Raw genomic sequence first — 17,581 nt, forward strand, 5'->3', positions numbered from 1 at the left:
ATTTTAATTGTGATATGTACCTACTGTAAATATGCGTCCCTTTATAACTATGAAAGAGTATCATCAAACAGGACACTTTCGATTGAAGCAATAATTACATTTTCTTTTACGCCGGGCCGGTTATGTAGTAGTAATTCGATATAATAATCACTATATAATATTCTTTGTAAATCAAATTTATGTAAATATATTTTATTCAAGAATGATTTATGCTTCATTTAAATAAAATATTTAAGAATTAGTAGTTCCTGTTACAGAAGTCATAAAAAAGCACATACAGTATTATTTGTACAGTATAATTATCAATGCAAATTGTTCTTGCATATTTTGTAAACGGTAATGTAAGGCTTTGTGTCGGTCCCTTGTTCTCACTTACCAATTGGACCGTGTTGTGCAGATATGTTCCAAACCAAAGATAAATTAATTACAATTAAATGTTCATTAAATTTATTTTATTTAAATTAAAAGTTATTAAAATTTTTAAGAGGAAATGTTATGTCATCATCATCTCAGTCGGAAGACATCTACTGCTGGACAAAGGCCTCCCCCAAAGATCTTCACAAAAGCCTGTCTTGCGCTCCTCGCATCAACTGTCGTATACATTCCAAAAACCTTTAAAATACTCACGTACTGAATATTTCATTAAGGTTCTTTCATTATTACCAAGTAACGGAAAATATATATATATCAATATAAGTTGGTAGTAACTACGACAAATATATTTCGATGAAAGGCAGGTAAGCGTAAATTGAGCGTTTCACTCTTTATAAATTGAGTATTACATGAATATTTATCAACTAATGACTCTCTATAATAATATTAACATCTTAGCTTCCCTTTAAAATTTTAATGTCACATCAATGAAACGCTATCGCTTCTGGGAATAAGGGAATATTTTATAAATAAAACGGTCGGCTTTAAGTGCACTTTTATCTTTATAAAGATACTCTATGTCGCGCGCGGGTGGTTGATTGTTTGGTGTTAGGCATAAAAAAATCTATTTTCTTCGCCGGGGTTCAAGCTTTGTTTATACCAAATTTCATTAATTACGGTTCAGTGGTTTGACCGTGAAAGAGCAACAGACATACAGACAGACAGACATAGTTGCTTTCGAATTTATAATATTGTATATTGTATTGCCGTAAATGTTACCACGTCTGTACATAGTAATGTATAAGGAAAATAGTAACCGTTTTTTTTTAAAGTTTGCTCAAGCACGTCTTGTTTCGATCCACTTATCATATATTTTTAAGTGTGAAGGGTGAGTCATCATTAATTCCAATTTTAAAATTAAAATTCAGTTACAATCAAATGCTGATCATAGGCCTCTCCTAAAGTGCACTTAAGCTCCCAGTTCATCGCCATCCGTATCCAGTAGGGTCCCGCCATCTTCTTAGCGCCCTACGCTGCGTTTGCCGATTCACGGCTCATCAATGAGAATTGGTGACCACTAACCATCTGGTGGGCCATTTGTCAGTTTACCTACCTATATAACATTAAAATATACAAAGAAATACCAAGTTTTCCTAGGTTGTATGTTCGATATGATGTAAAAGCCACTTACATGTAGAAGCCGTTTAATGGAAGGTAATTACATTTTCAAAATGTTTCTTACTCAACTCTAGCCGGCGGTATAAAAGTAACATAGAACGATAACATTGTATTAAGACTGGTTAATGTTAAAGAACATCATACCGAGGAAGTGGGTACTACAAAGTAATTGCCGTCGAAAAGGCAATTAACAATGAAAGTTTGGGACATGAAAGGAAAACTTCCAATTAATTAATACAATGTAGGCTTCAAGTGTCGTTTGGCACGCAATGTTGTCTGTCGTTGAGGTTTCGATGACTAAACGACTTGTCGTACGACTTCTTTTAAATAAATTTTATATAAGTAGGACTTCTTTGTTTAAGAAATTCAAAGATATTTATAATTTACCTTTAAATAAACATGATACGTTAATAGTATCTGCTATATATTTCGATAGTGAAATAATAGTATTGTCAGTTTGTATAGTAACACGCAAAATAGCTCCCTAGATAGCTCGCCGACCGTACGTAATAGATGCAGAGCTCCATGATTGATTTGTTATCGTCAGACGGACGGCGTCGATCTAGGCTAATGATTTTGCCGAATTTAATACTTCCATCGATCTAGATGAAATTTGAACCTAATTACTGAGTATTTGTCAAGAAACTTTTATTTTTACTTAGACTCAGTTACTCCAAGAATGAGTTTTTAAAATATAAATTATAAAAAGAGAAAGAAATCCGACATTTAGTTGTTTTTTTTTTTACTATTTTATTGGATAAAAGGTGGCCTTAACGCTACTGTATTCTGCCAAACAGAGGCAGAAATTAAATACTCATAACAATGAACTAAAATTAAAATAACTCATTATGTACATACACATTGTAGAAATGAATTCGAAATGATTTATATGCATTTTATCTGCATTTTTATTACGGACTCTATAAAAGTTGTGGAAGTTTTTGTAAGAGCATCAAGTAATTTGTAGATAACACACATAGATAGTCGAGTAAAGAATAAACAACCAATATAGTGTAAAAGAATATTCACATACGTCAAACGACAAATCGTCGAGTGTGCAGAAGATCCGTTTGACAATTTCTGCAGTTGTGTTTAGGAAATGTTAGTGGCAATGTTCGATTAAACGTCGCCTTCGTGATCATCAGCAACACAGATACAGCGCAGCTGCCAATACGTGCGGTCTGGTCGACTTCGTAATCTTGTTGTGTTCGCCATTCGACGTACAATGGTTCCTTGTTGATGAACCTATATTCGTAACTTGTAGGCCCTGAATTAAGTTGACAGTATGTTTAATAACTTGATTTGATTATTAATAGTATAAAACTTGCTTATTTTTAATTTCCTTTCCTTGTGTTATGCGAATTAACTAAATATAACCTAACCAGGTTTGGGCGCAAATGATAAATGCCCATTCGACAGATGCTGAACGAGAACAAGAATAATCTAAATAATAAAAATATATTTAAAGTTTATAAAATTAAAACAATGTTAATGTATTATATTATTAAGAGTATATTAAAGTTCTATTTATCAAGTGGCTCCGTCTTGTACTCGCCTTACGGTTTATTATTATTATTACTTATTTTATTTCAATTATTGTAGCTGTAGTATTAAATATCAGAAGAATGTGACGTGCTCACAAACTTCTGTGAGTATAAGAATTATTAAATAATATATATTTAAAATATTAATATAACTATTGGGTATATGATATTTTACGTATTAATTATACTTTAATTTTAGACTAGACTAGTACTATCGGTAAAAACTTAATGTTTCACGTGCGAAGTAGTGAAGGGGAGCTGATATAAAAGTGTATCTGTAGTTCTTTCAAAGAGGGATAGTTGTTTTCTAGTCAGTTCTGGCTTACGATATAAATAAGGTGCTTTTAGACAACAGATGCGTGCTAACAGCCGACGATTATTTCTTCTCGACTCATCCATTAGTGCTGCATTCACTTCACTACGTTCCTTAAGATGTGTCCAGTTCAGGCGTTGTGTTATATTTGTACTAGTGTTTGAACTATTGTCATTTAATACGTCTGTGTGTGTGCGTGTGTTTGTATTATATTTGTGTTAGCGTTTAAACTGTTGTCTGTATTTAATATGTCTGTGTGTATATGTTTCGTTTATGTGTGATATTTTATTTTATAAATATATTTGTTTGTTTTGTTTTTTTTTTTGTTTGTTGTCAAGTTTATTTAATCTTTTTACTAAAATAATCTAGGACAATAAAGAATATAACGCATGCAGCTTAGTCTCATTCTGACAAGATGATGAAAGTTTAAGGAGTACCTAGACATTACGAGTTTTTAAGGTTTTCTTGCATAAAAATAATAGCATGCTAGTTTTTAAGGTAATAATACAAAATACTTTAAACATAATACAGATTAATATAGTTATTAAAAAAAAAGTTATCTCGATGAGACACAAATTCTTTAAGATTGTATGATATTGTGTTTCTGTTACTTAGTCAAAATCAAAATGTCCTTTATTCAAGTTGGCTTCCAACCAGTAAGTTGAATATGTAGAAGAACTGAAAACAATCAGCCAGAAAATTGTGATTAGTTACTTTATAAAATAAAATCTATCTAGAATTTTTAATTATAGGATCTCATCACAAGCTAGACTCAGGAAGAGGATTAATATTAGAACTATTTCCCTTATATATTAATATTCATTCTATGTATGTTATTATATACGTACTATTAAATATAAGTTTCACGTTGTCATGTTAACGTTACATCGAGTTGAATACACATCCATCGCGCGAAAACAAACACACTAACGTAATTACGTGTACGACGACCCTTGAGATCGTCGAGTTAATTAGAATTTTATAACGTCATAACAAACTTACATGTATACGACCGCATGCAAAAATTTAATACAACTGAAAACTTTACTAAAATACTCATTGCTGGAAATCTAGGATCTAATGGAATATGATCTACAGAAAGGTACGTTAAAATGTATATTGATTTTTTAGTTGTGGTAGGAATTGAAATTTTTATTAATGATGATGTCAAAAATGAAGCTTTGTAAATATTGGTCACGAAAACTCAGTCATCAGTGAAGTAAGTTTTAGTGGTGTATGTTACGTATGTTCGTGATATGATTACAATTAGTACTAGTTGTAGTAGGTACTATTATAGTATTTCAGTAAACCATTTTTAATTAGTAGTTCGTCTGCAGTTCTATACACCTCTAATATGCTGTAAAATATTTGACGATCTAAACTAGTATTATAAATGCGAAAATAACTGTCTGTCTGTGTGTCTGTTGCTCTTTCATGGCCAGTTCACTGAACCGAATATAATGAAATTTGATGCGAAGGAAGTTTGAATCTCAAGGAAAGGACTTCATATGTCATACCTAAAACACAAACTGAGTCGCGGACAACAATATTTTTTTTGTCGACTCAATGTGGACTCCTGGATTGTTTCGTAGAATAATTCAATTTGATGCTAAGATCTGTTCTGAATAATAATATGATCAAGTATTTCTGTAAACATAATATATTTTTCAATTGCGATTCAGCGGAGAAATTCTGCAAGCATTCTTGCCACGATTCTTGGCGGTAATGATTTGTACCGAAGCAATTTTAAATTTTGATCTTGTATACTTACTTATGTCCTCAATGTCTAATCATATTTATTTGAAGTTATGGCCTCGGCACTTATTATTAATTCAGAATGTCCTTTCGACGTTAACAGATTAATACATCTTATATGCTTTTACTAACCGAATATTCGCTATTTAACCTTTGACTCAATATCTCTTGATCGTTACACCCCGTGGGACGAATACCTAACGTCCTGTGCAGCCCATATATCACCCTCAACATTCATACGACACGTTCGCTTTAAAACGCGCTATACGGTTGCAGTTAACCTACGAACTGCGACACTTACAAAGCATGCAATACTTGTATATTGAAGCGTCCATTATCCTGATGAGACGCATCCACAGTTACGACGCAGATACTCGGATCATTCACATTACATGTTCTTACAAACGGAGCAACGTATGTGTTTCGTATTGTTCTTATATTATGTAACAACGAACCTTCCATTATTTGTTAAGGTTCGAAATCATTATTAAAATGTGACTAGTATTGAATGACTATACACATGAAAAAATATTTTTAATTCAATGCTTTTGTGATCATTTTGAACACTCAATAATTCATTTTCAAATGTCACTCAAAACAGTGAAAGAGAAGTAAAGTTGAAATTTATTATTATTATAATAAAAAAATTATGTACGAAATTACCTGATGATTATGTTATATATCTAAATATAGTCCAATAAAGAAATATTATGAATGACGTTTTCTATTTCTTTTCAATGTAGAATGAAAAAAAAGAAATTACTTGAGAAGTGTAAAGTGAAATATAATTATGACGTCATTATGGCTCTATTAATAAATGGAATAGTCAGTGAAAACATTTTGCAATGTTTGGATAAGTGACACGTTATATCTGTTCTTGACGAGTCTTGTGTTATTACAAAGGACAACCTTTAACTGAAATAAATATGATTAATTTAAAAAAGTTAAATATGATTACTTTAATAAATAAATAAGTATGGAAAAATATAATTTGATGTAAGGTGTACGGACTGCGCGTTATTCCTTATGAATTATGGTTCGAACAGTTCTTGTTAGTTATATCGTAACGAAGAATAATAGGTTTCTTCTACCGCGTCAAATTATCAGGTAATATTCAAATTTGTGTGAAATTATTTAAAAATGGTAGTGGTGATTTTTTATACAGAAAAAGCTGCAGTCGTATCCGATGAATCCAAATGAAAAGTTGCAACGTTTTGTATTACCGTTTATATTTACTCTTTTTAATGAACGTTTACTTTGACGGCGGGAAATTGTGTTTTTATTTATTTTTTTAAAAAGAAAGGAAAACAATACCAGTTTAATATACTGTGTAATTCTAGTATAAAATAATTCATTAACGTTATTCAATTCTTAGGAAGTTTTCTAATTGATATCAAAAATCTTTAAAAAAATTAACAGATTAAATCAAAAGCACGTAATAACATAAGTCTATATGTATTGGTACATGTTTGAGGAGACAACAGAGTGGTATAAACAATTTCTTTCCCGTACCCTTCGTGTAACATCACATCGGTGTAAACAAGACCCTCGAGGCGGCTAATTAAAACTTTACTCACATTAAACATAGAAAAGCGATTAATTGATCGGTTATACATATTAAATATTTAATTGTATTATAACTTAATTTTTTTTACGATACAGGTCGGTGGACGTCACCTGATGGTAAGTGGTCACCATTGCCCATAGACAATAGCGCTGTAAGAAATATTAACCATTCTTTATATCGGCAATGCGTCAGCAACCTTGGGAACTATGATGTTTTGTACCTTGTACCTGTAGTTACAATGGCTCATTCACCCTTCACATCGGAACACAATAATACTAAGCTAATATTGCTGTTTGACGGTATAATATCCGATGTGTGGTACTACTTACTCAGACGACCTTGCACAAAGCCTTAACATCACGTTGAATTCATTTCATCATTTGCCATTTACTTGCACTTTTTTTATAGCAATAATATTTATTTCACGAAAAATACACAGTCACTAATCGAAATATAAAACAGGTACTTGCTATCCTAGCTGGGCTAATTCTCTACCCTTAAGTAGAAATGATGACTAACATTCACATGAAGTTCTTGCTGTTTGCACAAAGCCCTATGACAAAGTAAACCTTATGCGTTTTATTTATATTTGGGAAAATAATATTTTATATTTCACATATAACATGAAAAGCGAAATCGTTATCCTGTACATAATTAATATGTAAAATTAAACGCACACACTACGTTGATATAAACACTTTGTAACATTTTGAAATCTTATGTAGAATATTAAATGATCTACTTAAACAAAATAGAAAAGTTTTTACAATTGCCATTAAATGTTATCATTATTTAGTTCTCTTATCCTTATAAACACTTAAGTATACCCTCGAGTCTCGACGAGCGAAACTCTTTACAGTAAGGTATAGTAACTCGGCTACTTTTTCTCAGACAGAATGGAATACGAATACACAATTATTATTAATTAAATTCTTGATAATTTTTTTTTTGTTTTAAAAACTTAACAGACTTCTTGAAATAAAGTGTAAATTATATTTTAGCATAGAAAGTTAAAGTGTGCTTACCTTTAAATTGATAATCGCTTGTGATATCAAACAATTTATATTTTATTAATGTGACGCATACTTATAATTTTGTAGTTAAATCGGAATGTCTTTATTTAAATATATTGTTTATTAATACTCTGGAATCAGTGAAGTGGTCTTAGTAAATGAGCGTTTTTTATAAAAACGTCACCGCAAACGCTGTCGCGTATTGCCTGTGACCACAGCCAAACGTATCTTAATCAGCTACATGATTAAGGGGAGCACGTGATCGCGGAAGCTGTTGGAGCGGTCACAATATGTGAGCCTGAATTAACACTTACGGTTTACTTAGTATCAGCGATGTAAAGTTGATTCTAACAATAACGGCAAACTAAACTCCTTGATATTGTCTTGGGAGAAACTTTGGCAAGACTTTTTATAATGCTTGAACATGGCCATTGAATTGTATTTGAATTAAAGTAATTTTGGGTAACTTTGAATTTGAGTGCAACTTTGAATGAAATGAAACAGACTGTTTAATAATTTTTTTCTAAGCTTTTTTTGTAATTTTTCCTCCTTGAATGCGTAAAATGGAACGACCAATAATATGTTTACAAGTCTATGGTAAATAAATAATACGTACCTCAGATTTATTTCTAATTTTTTACAACGGTAAAAAAATCGACTGTGGCCGCACCTAACAAAATATTAAATAAAGCTGATGGAAATAGCTGATATATGACAGCTTATACATTTATCGTATTAAACGTGTCTAACACAGCAAAAATCTATCTTAAAGCTATAAAAATAAGGTTTTTCGTCTCCAAAAATTGATGATTCAAAGTTGCAAAAAATTTGTGATAATTTTGAACCCCCATTTGAGATTAAATTTTCGGAAGTTAATCATCCTTTTTATGATTTTTTTCTATTGTGTGTGATTAACAAGCTAATGGGAACACCTATTAAATCATAAAATTGCTGTGTGCACATGATAATATAAAGTAAATCACAAAAAGTATTCAATGTTACCCGAATTGACTGTATATATAGTTAAAATAATTATTTTCATTATGAAAAGCGCAAGTATAGATGCCACCTCGCTCGGCGATCGTCACTAAAAGATGAATGGTTGATAGTCTGAACACTCACGGTTCATTCATTGTCTTATTCATTGAATAGCGTAAGCCGATTTTTGTCCCAGTAATTATGGGACGCTAGCTGCACATAAAAAACGGTTATAGTCTCATTTCGAAGAGCTTCAGTCGTAGATGTGCAGAAAGATAAAGAGGATTCTAGATTTGCAATTTATAAAAATTGTTATGATTTAACAAAGAATTAATTTTAGAGAGCGGAAAGATTTCTTGGCCATGTAGAGAGCGGCGCTTGGGCTGTATATAAAAAAAAAACAAGTGTAAATCGTGCGAACAGACATCGTCAGTTTACAGTGAAATTAATTAAAAAAAAAAAAACCTCATTTGTCTCGAAATTTGTAAAAATCTGTTGAATAAACGAGAATTTTCGCGTGCGACCCACTAGTTACTATATTAACTGCTTTTATTAGTATCATCTTGAAAAACGATAATTAAATCTATATTAATATTCTAAAGAGATAAAAAATTTTTGTCGGTATATATTGGGTCATATACGCAACTAATTATCCAATTCTAAAAATGTTTTCACTGGTAGAAAGCTACATTATTCCAGAGAACTATAGTGTTTAAATTATACTTACATATATTATATCATTTTCTTTATTAATAAATTGCACCCGTACAAAGCCAGAGCGGGTCGCTAGTAGCACGTAAAAGTAATGTAAGTATGTATAGGTAGTATGATTTTTTTGTCGAAAGTACCAAAAAACTTTATATTAAGAATTGCTCTTACAATTATTTCTTAATGCAAGTTAGAACATTAATCAACTTTAATCATACTGATGATTTGTTGTCTGCTGACAGTTATCAAGTCAGCGGGTAATTTGTAATAAAAAAAAAATATTACGTGTGAAACGGAATAGATTATTTTTTAATTTGGCCAAGTGCTCACACGCAGTAAATGAACTAATCACTCTTGGCATACGCAATCAGCTGTGTAGCGTCGCTTGATTGTTACTTTGCACGCTAATTCGTCGCAATTGTTACACATTTTAGCCTAGATTATAGAATTATGGTTAAATATTTATCATGGCTTTGTAATTAGTAATAATTATTCCCCTTTAATCTGCGGATATTACATCATCATTTTCTAAGTTTATTTGTAATTCGTTTGGTTGTAAATATATTTTGGTAATATGCATATATTTTAGTTTTTTTTTATCATTTCGAATGTTTTATTGAAGCCATGAAATAACTACGGAGTAAAATATATAAAAAGATATAGAGTTTCGAAATATTCACTCTGTTAGAATATGTAGTTTCACCGTAACAGTATTTTAATTATGATTGCCCGTGTCTATTTTCGGCATTTGAACCTACAAATTGTGAATGTAAAATTTTGTTTAGCCGATCAAAATCAATATTTCAACCTTAAACCTTAAACCTATTATCAAAATTTTCCTGAATAATAAAATAATTTTAATTCAAAACTGTTTTATTGAATTGGGGATAAAGTATTTTTAATCGTTGTTTATTTCTATTTAATATATATTACAAAAAAAATCTGCGATAGTAGTTTTGTAAGGCTCTCTCTTGATGTTAAGGTAACGCTACATATAGAATTCTGAAAAGACCAAAATAGGTGAAAATCGGAGGGTGCAAGATCATGATCTAAGCTTTGCGTTAAGTCCAAAAAAGAGGCGTTTTTTTCGTGGCTTAAGTCGCGTTTTACCCTTCTTTTGTAATAAAACTTCAAAATGTATCGAATTTCTTCATTATAATCACAATTTTGACGAGCAAAAAAACTATAGAAAATAGCGGAAAGTAGATTTTACTTTTAATTTTCCTATTTTTAAAAGATTATCTATTTAATGGTATCAAAACAGATACAAAAAATACAACCACTGTTTTATTGCAACTTTTTACTTATAAAATACGAAAATAGTTTTTGCCAGACCTATTATAATTAAGGGAAATTAAGATTTTATAACAGGAATGCTCCCATTCGCAGCAAACAAGATGTTTCGTATCTAATTATTGGTGTAAGAACAAAGCTTGTATTCAAAAGTCATTAATACTCGTATAAGATTATATAGGTTTAGGTAAGTTATTATTCGTCGATTTTCATGCGACGTTAATAAATTTGTTTTTATATAGTTGATGTATGTAATTTTATTGTTGGAAATCGTAACTACTGTTCCATGTTCAGTTTCTGCTCGGTATAATCGACATTTCGAATCGATGGTAGCTTGAAAACTTCTGCGTTAATTGACGATACAAAAGTCCTTTAAAAGACTTCTTGAATGGCGTTTATTTTTATTTGTTCGTTGAATTTATTTAAAACGAACGTATTGTTGATATTTTTCGTATGAACCTACTGAATAATTGTATTATGTTTTGATTTCATATGTAACTATTATATGGATGATAAATATATCCTCCATATAATAGTTAAAATTTTCTGAATAGGTACTTGTAAAGTTATAAACTTAAGATTATAAATAAATTTTTGATTGACTTGGAATGATGTATTGATATTTTTTAATTTATTTATATATTCAAGTCGTCTACCCTTTCATAAGGCATGCAATCATTTATCTTTTTTATTATTATTATTTAGCAAATAATAGCAAAGATACTTATAAGTTTTTCGATAAATATTTTTTGAGTCCAATGAATACCAAGTGGTTAGCCATCTCATGTCATGGATTTATAGCATAACGACATCTATTTTCATATGAATAAAGATCATAATGAATTGTACAAATCCATAAGGTGGACGATATGTTGACGAGCACTCTGATGGTCGGTAAACAACGTTATCTCGCGTCACTCCACCGTTTAATGTCAAGTGTCGTGATGTGACAGGGGGCCGGACGTCTCTGTCATTATGTGACGTAATGATAATGACATTTGCAGTGTCTCGATAACGTTCCGCAATGAAACAGATTCAGTAGTGACGTTTTAACAACGATCATTATCATTAAATAAATTTGATTGTTGTTAATCTTAAATTTATGTAAACTTTAAAACAATGCAAAAATACAAAATAGTAACAATTTTTTACTTATATGTCTAAGTGACAACTGTGTTATTAATTTCGTCGTATTTTATTAAGATTATTTTAATCTATTTCATACTGTATCTGTGCATATCAATTCGCATTATTTTATTAAAATACACACTCGCGTCCTGATATACTTGAATTATTATTGAAGTTGCTAAAAAATACTACAGAATAATTTTAAAAGTCTTCCCCATAAATACTCTTTGTACCTTATGTATTACTGGCTAGTTCAAGACCATTTTTTTTCAACTAATATTTTTTTAAATAATATTTTTTTGTTATTAGAAACATCCAACCGAAAAATGTTACTTCTCGTTTGAGTACTAAAATGTAGATATACATCTGGGAATTATCCGTCCGTTCTGGGGTTCTACGTGAGATGAATAATCCCGAAAGTTCTAACTTAGACGTTGTCATTGGATGATGGTTTCTCAGGCGGGACACGTAGCCTTATAAAGAAGTGAGGCGCGGTCGTATAACATTATAATAGTTTTATCGTATTATGCTACGCCTACAAATTAAGTGTCAAGTATATTATTCGCTGGCTCTCAGCGATCCTCTGCCTTGTAGTAAAATAAACTATAACTTAAGGTCTAAACGTACATTACGTTATAAAACTTTATTTTATTCAAATCTTGATATATTTTTCTTAAAATACTAGCGTTATTGTACATTTCGCGAAATCCATTAAAGAGATAGATTTATACTTACAGCTTTCACTTTTACAATACAACGTCTGTGATACATTTTAAGTGTATTAAAAAATTCTGTAAAAAGTTTCATAGTATCTTAAATAAAAAGCATGTAAAAAATATAAACATTGAACAACTTAAGTGAGGAAAATCTACACTGGTCGTTCACCTTTCAACGGCAGCCTCCTTTTCAGGTGCCCCGCAAATTTGAGAGCAGGATAGGTATTTTAAATTGTCTGTCTGCTCCCTAGAGGCCTGTGCCATTAAAGAGAGTGCGTTTGAAGGCCTCGCTACCTAGGGGAATACCCGGAATATGAATAAACGCGGCACGGATGGGTGCTTCTGCATTAATCTGCCTTGCCTACGCTATTTGGACGAAAACTGTATAAGTAAATATAAAGTATAATTAGAAACGTGACTATTTATTAAAAGTAGAAATATTTTAATGAGGTCTTATTTATTATAACAGATTTGTTTTAAGGTATGGTTCAAGAAGTCTACATTATGATTTTCCGTCCATATGTGGTAATGTACTCATATGTAGTAATATCTGAAGAAATCGTTGCTTCGTAGAAAGCTGTTGTAGATTTAAAAAATGCTATATCCTTTGTCAGGGGCTAACGTCAGAAGCTCGTTCGGCGTAACAAGTGTCTCTAACTACGTGTTGGAAATGTTTTGTCAACACACGCTTTACGTCCTTTGATATTATCTGTACTACTATTATAAATGTATGTTTGTTCGTTTGTTGATCGAAATTCCAGAACGTTTCCAGTTTTTGTATGAACTTATGAAATAATTAACTACGAAGTTGATTCTGATATTTTCAGAATTGATATATTGAAAACTAAGTACCTTAGTTTGGAATTATAGAAATATTTTCTAGAAGCACACGTTATTTCACAGACGGCTAAACGTTCTAAATCTTATTCCTGTACACAAGGAAATTGCTCGCTAAAAGTTGTCTAATTTATACGCTATTTCAGCTTCCGAGCGAGTGGAAAGGATTAGTCTTCTCGTTGCTTCCTGCGGATCGGTTGATAACTCCTCGCAACTTTTATCTTTATCACCTCCGGTATTTATGTCTCTCACCCTTGCAACTATATCACTAATACCTTTGAACAGATTGGAAATGGAAACTTCGACGTCCTTTAGTTCAAACGACTTAGTGTACTTTTTATAGAACTTGTTATGTTCTTCTAGCGTTTATTAACACAATGGTGAGCACCATCAAAACCGTGGACATAATGTTTTCAAATCAATGGTATTGTTGCCAAAAATATGTGTATAGTTTTGTGTTTATGTACAGGGAAAGGATAATTAATTAATCGTTAGAGTAACGTGATTAGTTTTTGTACTGTCGTATCGTCGTCGCGTCTATTTTCGCGTCGCGTTTATTTAAAACGATATTATTTCCGCACTATATTAAAATAAATGGCTAAGCTTTAGATCTATTACGGTTCCATATCTACGTTTATGCTATACTTATACTAAAGGTTTTTTGTGTTTATCGAATAAAACCATTTGTGACCAAATTAGGAATATCTTCTTTACTCAAGTAGCATTAAACGTTTTCTGAGACATGATACTTCTGTAGTCATCATAATAATTATACACCCATATACATTTAGCTTTTATGTCTACTCTCTCAAAGTGTTAAGGTATCATTTCAATCAACATATTACCGGATTAAATTAAAGTAAAGCTATCACCGGTTCAGAATATACTACCCATAGGAATCGGCAAGAAACTCAATAGTTAATCTTTATCTCGAATGAAATACGATTCAATTTATATGCCCTGTATGGAAATCAACGAATACGAACTCCACGGTTTTTTATGTTTATATATTCTCATTTTATGCAAAAATATTATTATTAGGCAAAGTTAAAAATATCTGCAGAATCTTATTATTGAAATGAATAAATTCCTGGCCAAGGAAAAGATGTATTGTATACATTGACTTTGTGGAGTCGGAAACTTGGCGTTACAAGTTTACTTTTACTTTTCGTCTTGTACAATGATTGTCCCTGATTGTATACATTGAACTGTATTTACTTATTTAATGTTTTTGTGAACATTTATGGTTAATATAGTCTTGAACATTTTTTGATGCAATTGTAACTATTCCCACAGTTAGATGAATGTTTAATTTGTTTATTGCCAAATTATAAATCTCTTCGTTCGTAGTTCGTAGCATCTGTGAGGTAATAAAGTCAAGTCGGAATATTCGCTCATGTCATTTCAACGCATAGTAGGTACACGAGCTAGATCATACGGCCTTGTCCGCCCGGGTTGAGTGAATCCAGCTATACTTGAGGGAACTCCGCAATTTACATAATTAACTAACTTCCTAGCGACTTCGCATCAACCTTCACTGGATAACATCTAGTCTTTTATTCCGTACATATTTTACTCGGGCGCGTCGTCGGGAACGTCATAAAATGTTTTCGGCTTTAGAGTGAATTTTAACGCATCTCGCATCTTTATGATGCTGTTTATGTTCGATCGAGCTTTTGGGATGCGGTCTTTATTTTGTAAGGATTATCTCAGGAATTTTCGTTTGAATACAAAATTAAGGATATACGGATGTGAAATTTTAAGTAAACCCTATTTTAGGGTATTTTTAGATTGTAGAGTTTGTTCTTCTTTTTTTTTCATTTGATAGAAAGGTTGAAGCGTGATCTTGTAAATGATTCATTTTAGTACGTCGAATTTTAGACATAGATTTGGAAGCGTTGACCTGAATGAGGATGCAACTTGAGTATCTATAAATCTTATAATATCACTGCACATGAAATTAGTCTACGTTATATCGTAATACAACGCTGTTTATATGTTTAGTACTATTGACATTACTACCGACATATTACCATATCTGGTACATAAGCGGGTACATACGTAGTACATAGACTGCATTTAGATTAAAGTCAACAGGTTAAGATAGTCAATATACAATATCGTATTGAAATAAAACATAACAGTTTAAACGCTAGATAATCGTAAGTCACGTATCCGGAAACCAATTTAAAATTCAGCATTGTCACGCTCAACTTATCCGGGATCTCGAAACAAACTACCAAACAAAATTTCGCCGCGACAACGAATGAGCGAAGTTGGTACTCATTCGCGATTTATGATTCCCTGAAAAATATATTTAAATACGGACCGTGATATACCGTCGGGGCGGAGTTTGGCAAAGTTACAGGAATGTCCGATGCCACGGAGTTACTGCGTGCTGGAATAGTAAAAACGGGACGATGTGGCAAATGTAGATTATTTATTGTTTTTATTATATCATTTAATATGTTTACTGTGTAGTTTCCATTTACCTATTACTGATATAACATAAGCGCTATTTTACACAAAACTAAAACACAACTACAATGCATCTGAAAGATCTAAAATATCTGATAAAACTGATTTTATCATAAAATTTCTTATAATTAAAGGAATAGGGACAGACTTTGTCTGACTTATTGATTTAGTGGCTACCTTAGACCCCGTTTTCGGACTCCGGGTCAAGACACTAAAAGTTATTTCCTTCCAATTGTGTCACTTGCAAACGGCACAATTATATAATTTGAAATTTGATTAGTACCGTTTATTCAATTCAGCATTTTCCGCTGCGGCTCCGGTTCTGAACATTGTTTCCCTAACATGAGACGGGGCCAATGTGTCAAGGCTTGTAGCGACCCTCGAAAGGGTTCGTCCCTTGTACCAAGAATGAGCGTCAGGCGATCGGATATTTTGCTCTCATCACATTATTTCAAAGAGCTCAATTAAAACAGGAATACCGATGGTAGTTACATACCTGATTAAAATAAAGCTGGAACTGCTGGAATGAAAAAGAGAAAAAGTTAGAATTACTAGGCTTAAGACCGAACGTCGTACAGCATTGTCCTGTACTTTTCAATACATAAATTATCATGCATATAAAATTCACCATTTATTAGTAAGATGTTTTAGCGTAAGCCTTATCTATGTATAAATGTAAAACTTTTTTAAATCTGTCTTAAACGAACTTACGTAGAATAATTTTGCGACATTCTTATTAAAGATGTTTCAGTCTCGGCGGCATTAATTTGGTAGCAACTCTCGGCTTTTTAAAAATTCATTCTTAATCTCCGTTGCGAGTGAAGCTGGCTTCGGGGCCGTATTCGAATCTCGCTGGGTATTCCTTGTTGAAATAATAGTACTGATAAATGCACGATACTATAATTTGTTTGTCGCTGAAACAGATATGGTTGTTAAAATAAATGCAATGCCTGGGAAATATACCTATTTATATCTTATGGATTTATTTAAACAACCTACTTAGATTTGTCGATAATTTCGCTTGTATATATTTAATAGTTTCTAACCTTTGTTTATGTTAACAGAAAATAATAGTGAAGTAAATAGTTTAGCCTACCCTTCAATGTGATATTGCATGATAATTCAGATCCAATTCGTGTTAATGAGCAATTAATCGATAGTAATATCGAGTAACATATATAAGTCTCTGAAGTTCGCCTGCCTGAGAAACTATCGCATTTTAAATAGTAAATATATCGGTCATTGACTATGAAAGTAATATTTAATCGCAGTATATACTTAGAGAGCTATGTGCATACTTTATATCAGAAGGATTCCCCTACAGCTTTTGTTTTTAAATACTATATCTACGCAGCCATTCGTGACTAATTTCTGACCGGCTAACTTCGCTCGAATTCCACTGTGGATTTCCTTTGTATATTATAGTAGAAGTATAAATCGTCCATTGTACATTTATATTTAAGATTGTAATCGATCGTGAAAAATGTTTAAATATTAAGTACGTAAGTTTTAAATTATTTCAGATCATTCGCCGGTCGGAATTGAAATTTTATCAAACCAACCGTTAAATTTGATACAGCATCGAGTTGATCTATTTTATTCTCCTAGGCAATTTGTACGTGACCGCTGATCTCAAATAGTAATAGATATATACCGATTGAAATTTTATATTTAATAAAATTTGTTGAATAATATTTGAA

General features: G+C 31.6%; 2 protein-coding genes across 6 annotated transcripts in view; both read left to right on the plus strand.

The window, feature by feature from the left end:
- LOC113393943 (prolactin-releasing peptide receptor-like) overlaps window positions 1-17,581 on the plus strand; it is a 639,527-nt gene that overhangs the window by 320,392 nt on the left and 301,554 nt on the right. The window lies entirely within an intron of this gene.
- Window positions 1-17,581, plus strand: part of LOC113394003 (tyrosine-protein phosphatase Lar) — a 383,804-nt gene that overhangs the window by 31,906 nt on the left and 334,317 nt on the right. The window lies entirely within an intron of this gene.

This window comes from Vanessa tameamea, chromosome 16 (genome assembly GCF_037043105.1).
Source record: "Vanessa tameamea isolate UH-Manoa-2023 chromosome 16, ilVanTame1 primary haplotype, whole genome shotgun sequence".
Classification (NCBI taxonomy): Eukaryota; Metazoa; Arthropoda; class Insecta; order Lepidoptera; family Nymphalidae; genus Vanessa; species Vanessa tameamea.